The sequence below is a fragment of the Aegilops tauschii genome, chromosome 2 (genome assembly GCF_002575655.3).
Source record: "Aegilops tauschii subsp. strangulata cultivar AL8/78 chromosome 2, Aet v6.0, whole genome shotgun sequence".
Classification (NCBI taxonomy): Eukaryota; Viridiplantae; Streptophyta; class Magnoliopsida; order Poales; family Poaceae; genus Aegilops; species Aegilops tauschii.
This window is the reverse complement of record NC_053036.3, coordinates 649030513-649036094: the sequence shown is the minus strand read 5'-3', so window position 1 is coordinate 649036094 and position 5582 is coordinate 649030513.

The window sequence follows — 5582 nt, the reverse complement described above, 5'->3', positions numbered from 1 at the left end:
TGCGGGACACAACAAGCTCACCTGTCCAACACTCTTAGAAAGAAACAATGCCGGGGAGGTCAAGCAACCCAAAGTTCAAAAACAGCAGCCCAAAGTTACAGAACAAAAGAAGGGACCACACCCACAGAAAGCAAGCAGCAGACTTTGTAGCATATGCAAGGAGTATGAACCACATAATGCAAGAACATGCCTGAAGCGCGCAGATACTGAAAAGACAAGCAAAAAGACAGAGAAGAAACAAAAAGCAAAACCTAGAGCCAGCAACAAGAAAGTGGTGGAAGATGAAGAGGAGACGAAGATGAAGACACCATCGAAGAAGAGGAAGACAAAGAGGAAGAGGAAGCGGAATGTGAGGAGGAAGAGGATGATGAAGAGAAAGAGAAAGAGGAAGATGAAGACGAAGAGGTACATGTCAAGCAAAAACCACTACAACCAAAGCCTAGGAGGAGCGCAAGGCTGATGAACAGTTAGACTAGGTCAATTAAACAAAGCAAACTTATTGCTGAAGTTTCAAAGAAATTATACAGTAGAAGTTCAAGTAAGCTTTCTGCAGAAGTACTAGTATAGTATAAGAGGAAGTGCTGGTGATGTATTGCATGAAAGAGCAAGCAGTAATAAAATGAAAAAAATACACTGTGAAGTTCAAGTAATATTACTGCAGAAGTCCTGCTCTTTTATGAGAGGAAGTGCTGCGCTAGTGATGTATTCCATGCAAAGTGCAAGCAAGAATAAAAATGAAAAAAATACACTATGAAGTTGAAGTAACATTACAGTGGAAGTTCTGGTATATTATGGCAGGAGGTGCTGGTGTTGTATTCCATAAAAGAGCAACCAACAAATAATTATACAGTTTGAAGTTCAGGTCAGCTTACAGAAGAAGTTCTGGTATATAAAAATCGATGTAGGGAAAAAATATGCTTAAAAAAATAAAGTTTTGCCGTATGAACTAAGTTTAGCAAGCCTAAGACAACGCGCTCAGATATGAAGTTCTGTTTGGATACGTGCAGAAGTTCATGTACAATGCCGACAAAACATAAAGAAAATTTAAGAAGGGTGAGAATATTTTTGCACAAAGTTATAGTTGAAATCCATTCGCAGTTGAAAAATCACAAGCCAAATCATTGTTCACACCAAATACATTTGTCCACAATATCATAAGTAATAGTGCTGCGGCTATAGATACACAAATCACTAAAACATTCTTACAACCAAATCTTTACGGAATCGTTCCAATCATTATGAAACCTAAAATCTGTACGAAATCAAATCTACACTGAAACTAATGCTTCGAATTCACGGGCCCAAGGACTGGATCTCTTTAGGGAGCTCTGAACGCATGACTTCATTCTTCTCGCTAAACATTAGAGTGTGCATGAACTCAGCCTTCTAGTCATCTGCAGCAGCCTGCGAACAAGAAATGAAACGATGGTTTAGTAACGGATAACTAAAAACACAACAGGAGCGTCTCAGCAAAAACACACAAGAAAAATGAAAAGGATGATAAGACAAGAACAAGGACAAAACATACTTCCACATCACCAAAATCATCAACAAGCTCATCGCCATCATATGAGGAGCAGAACTTCACGGCAAAGAAACCACAATCATTATTCACTTTCTTTGGAACATCTATAAAGGTCGACCTCTTTGCAATAGTCACCCAGTTAGGTTGATTGCTTGTTTTGTACGCAGCCTTGCCGTACACCTCCTCCAGCAACCCAACAAATCTCTTCATCTGCCAGAAATAACAAATAAGACACTACTAGAAAAAGGCCTGCTAGTGGCGCACCTGTTTTGCCTACTAATGGCGCACTACAGGTGCGCCACTAGCACCACGGCATTAGAATTTTTTACTAATGGCGCACCACATAGAAGTGCGCCATTAGTAACAATTTTTTTTCAAATATATTTTCAGAAAAAAAATTCAAATTTTTTTTAAATTTTTTTTCGTTTTTTTCTTAATCTCGGGTCATTATGGCTTAATCTCGGGTCAATATGCTTAATCTCAAGTCAAATCGCACTAAGTGGTCAAACTTCCCAGAAGGTCACCCATCCTCACACTACTCCAGCCCGAGCACACTTAACTTCACAATTCTATCCAACCCCAGCACCACCTCACTTAACAGGCACTTGTTGATATATGTACCATATCAATCCTATTAAACCTTGTTGATGTCTAGGACTTTGTTCATGTTCATGAGTATGATGAAATTTTGAAAAATATTTCAAACTTCCCGGTCATATTACGTATCATTTTTTGAAAAAAAATTCCAAAAAAAATTCAACAACAATTTTTTTTCTGTTACTAGTGGCGCACCTAGCAAACGGTGCGCCTTCTAGTAAGTTAGAAATTTTTTGAATTCTTTTGCCTCTAGATCTTGAAAGCCCCGTAACTTTTTTTCTGTTAGGTTTTTTAGGATTTTGAAAATGTTTAACGAGGTTCCCCCCGTTAAATTCGGATGTAACTTTTCGAGTAGATGATTTTTCATATAAAAAACTTTTTAATCCGAGTTCGTATGTAAAAGTTATGCCCATTTTACAAATTGCAGAGAGATTTTGCAAATAAAGTCGAAATTCATATTTGTAAATTTTCCCAACAACTAGACCACATATCACATGGAAAACTTATTTTCTTTTATTTTTTTGACATTTCCATCATTTTCTTTTATTTTTTTTTAAACTGAAAAGGCGGTCCACAGAGGGGGTGCATTCGGTGGAATTTTTGGGTTAAGTTAGTAATGGCGCACCGTGGGAGTGGTGCGCCATTACTAGTAACTAGTAATGGCGCACCACTCCCATGGTGCGCCATTACTAGTTTTGAAAAAAAATTGAAAAAAAATTACTAGTGGCGCACCGTGGATGTGGTGCGCCATTACTAGTTTAACTAGTAATGGCGCACTATCCCCTGATGCGCCATTACTAGTTTTGAAAAAAATAAAAAAAATTGAAAAAAAATTACTAGTGGCGCACCGTGGATGTGGTGCACCATTACTAGTTTAAAAAAAAATTGTTACTAGTGGCGCACCGTGGATGTGGTGCGCCATTAGTATTTGAACACTAATGGCGCACCAACACATGGTGCGCCATTAGTATATAGTAGTGGTGCACCACATGTCTGGTGCGCCATTAGTGTCCATATCATCTATATCCCTTTTCCTAGTAGTGAGATGAAGTCAAAAAATGTAACCAAAATAGTTAAGTTCGGGTACATAAAAAGCGACACTTGCATAAGAGCTAAACAAAATAGCAGAAGTTCAACTGTCAAATGATAGTCAGTTCAAGCAGTATTACCAAAACAGAGACATAAACATATTTTGTCAACACAAAGGCATAATAAACTCCGTGTCAAACAAGCAAATATGAAAGGAGGTTCAGGCTAAGAAACACTCACGATATTTTGGCAGTCTCTGTGGAAACTTGTTCGTGACGCTCCCTTATTACTGTAAGGAAGTGAATCAAGGATGTCAATGCTCCCACGATATCTATTCAGCACATACACACTGTAGTGCGCCATTGTGTCAATTGGCTTGAATAGTATCAAAAAAACCTGCCAAGAATGAAAGAAACAGTGAACACAAACTATAAATCATAGGTATTGAACAACCGGGATGCACACAAACTTCTTGACAAACTCAGCAAAAGGATGTACATAAAATTAAAAAAAGCAAGAGTTATGAAAACCTAACCAGCTTTGCGTTAAGAAGGTTTTCTTCCTTGCGAACAAACATTCGGAGGAGATCAACAGATTTTTTTGCATCGAACTTTGGAACTATTCCAGCGAAGAAATCATAATCTAGGCATTACTGTGCATTCACAAAAACACAAAAACACAATTAAAACACCTCCCAAATGCCACTACAACAAAACTAGAGCAAAAAAAGGGAGATAGGGGTGCAAAGAACTAAAACCTGTATGAAGTAGGGATTAAGTACAACCCTGTTAGCACTAGTGAATATCTCAGAGGTCTCCGGCTTATCCTTCCACAAATTTATGAGATAATCCATTATGTCTCCTTCCATCTGCTGCCCTTCACCGAAAAGAGTATAAAGGACACGTCCTGTGAGGTCAATCACATTCCCAGGGATAGTAAACATGCAGTAGCTTGTGCTGCAGATTTAAAAGGATGGGAAAAAAATTAGAAGTTCAGATACAATAACAAAACAAAAGTTCAGATACTATAACTCAAAGGCAAGGAGAGATAAACAGAAGTTCAGATACTATAACAACAGAAGTTCAGACACTATAACTCCAAGGCAAGGGAGAAATGAACAGAAGTCCACATACTACAACAATAGAAGTTCAGACACAAAGTAGCATCTCTGGCAGCAACAAAAGTTAAGAAGAAGAAAACTCACTCATAATACTTCTCCAGACCGTCTTTACTAAGCACATACTGTCTCAACTTCCGGGCCTCGGATAGATGAGGGTAACTGTATTTTTTTAGGGCAGCGACAGCAGAACGCCACTTCAAAGGCAATCTTGATGCTCTCTTTGAGGAAGTTATGTTGCCAGACTCAACTGTCGGTTTCCTCCTGGTGATGACAGCATTCTTCCCACCTCTCCCAGCAACAGTACCAGCAGCAGATTTACCATTCTTTGGGTAAGCAATCTTCTCAAAATCATCATCAGACGAAATCACTTCTACTTCGGCTACTTCGACTGCACCAACCTTCCTGGAGCAAGGGGTTGTTGGAGCACCACAAATACCAACAGCCTGCTTCCCCAAATTGGAAGGAATAAGGGTTCGAGAGCCATCATCTTCTCTCGGAGTTGTACTCATTGATTCATCCCTAGGCTGGTATTCCTGTGACCCGAGGAATGAGTAGTGGTATTTGGTCAAGTCCAACGGCTCCACTGTTAAAGAAAAGGAAGGGAAAAAAGACAATTAAATATAACTGAAGTTCACGTACAGCACAATGTGCAGTACAACTAATATAGATGACATGGTTACTACTCAAGCTGACCTAAAAAAATGAGTTGTATTTAAAAACTAAATGAAGTTCAAGCACAACCAAAGGCACAGTTCAAGATAAACTGATGAACTGGAAAACATTCAACTATAGCTAACAAAATCATAGAAAGGTATCATCTCTGAAGTTCAAGTAGAATAAATGCTCGTGTCCAAGTAAGCTATGAAAAGGGAAAAAAAATACTGAAACAGAATACACAAGCAATATAAAAAGATAAAAATGAAGTTCATGTACAAGAAATGCTCCTCTCCATCTGAAGCCAGCAGCCCAGCCAGATCTCAAGCAAAAGTTCAAGTTCAAGAAAAAAATGAAGTTCATGTAGAATAAAAGATGCAGTACAGGTAAGCAGTCCAAGTTTCAAGACTTACATGTATAGTAGCCAAACAGACCTTGAAAGTCTGTCTCAAACAGGTTAGAAGAAGCAATTGAGTACAGCCACGTCTTCCTGATATCCGCGATATTTTCATGGGAATAATTTGCAAGAACCCCTTCATGAAACGAATTAACATTCGTAAGCATGTAGAATCCGCAGTCGATACTGCCATCAAACACAAAAAAGAATAGTGTTAGAACAAAAAAGAAAGCAAACGAATAAAAGACGTCGCAGCTTAA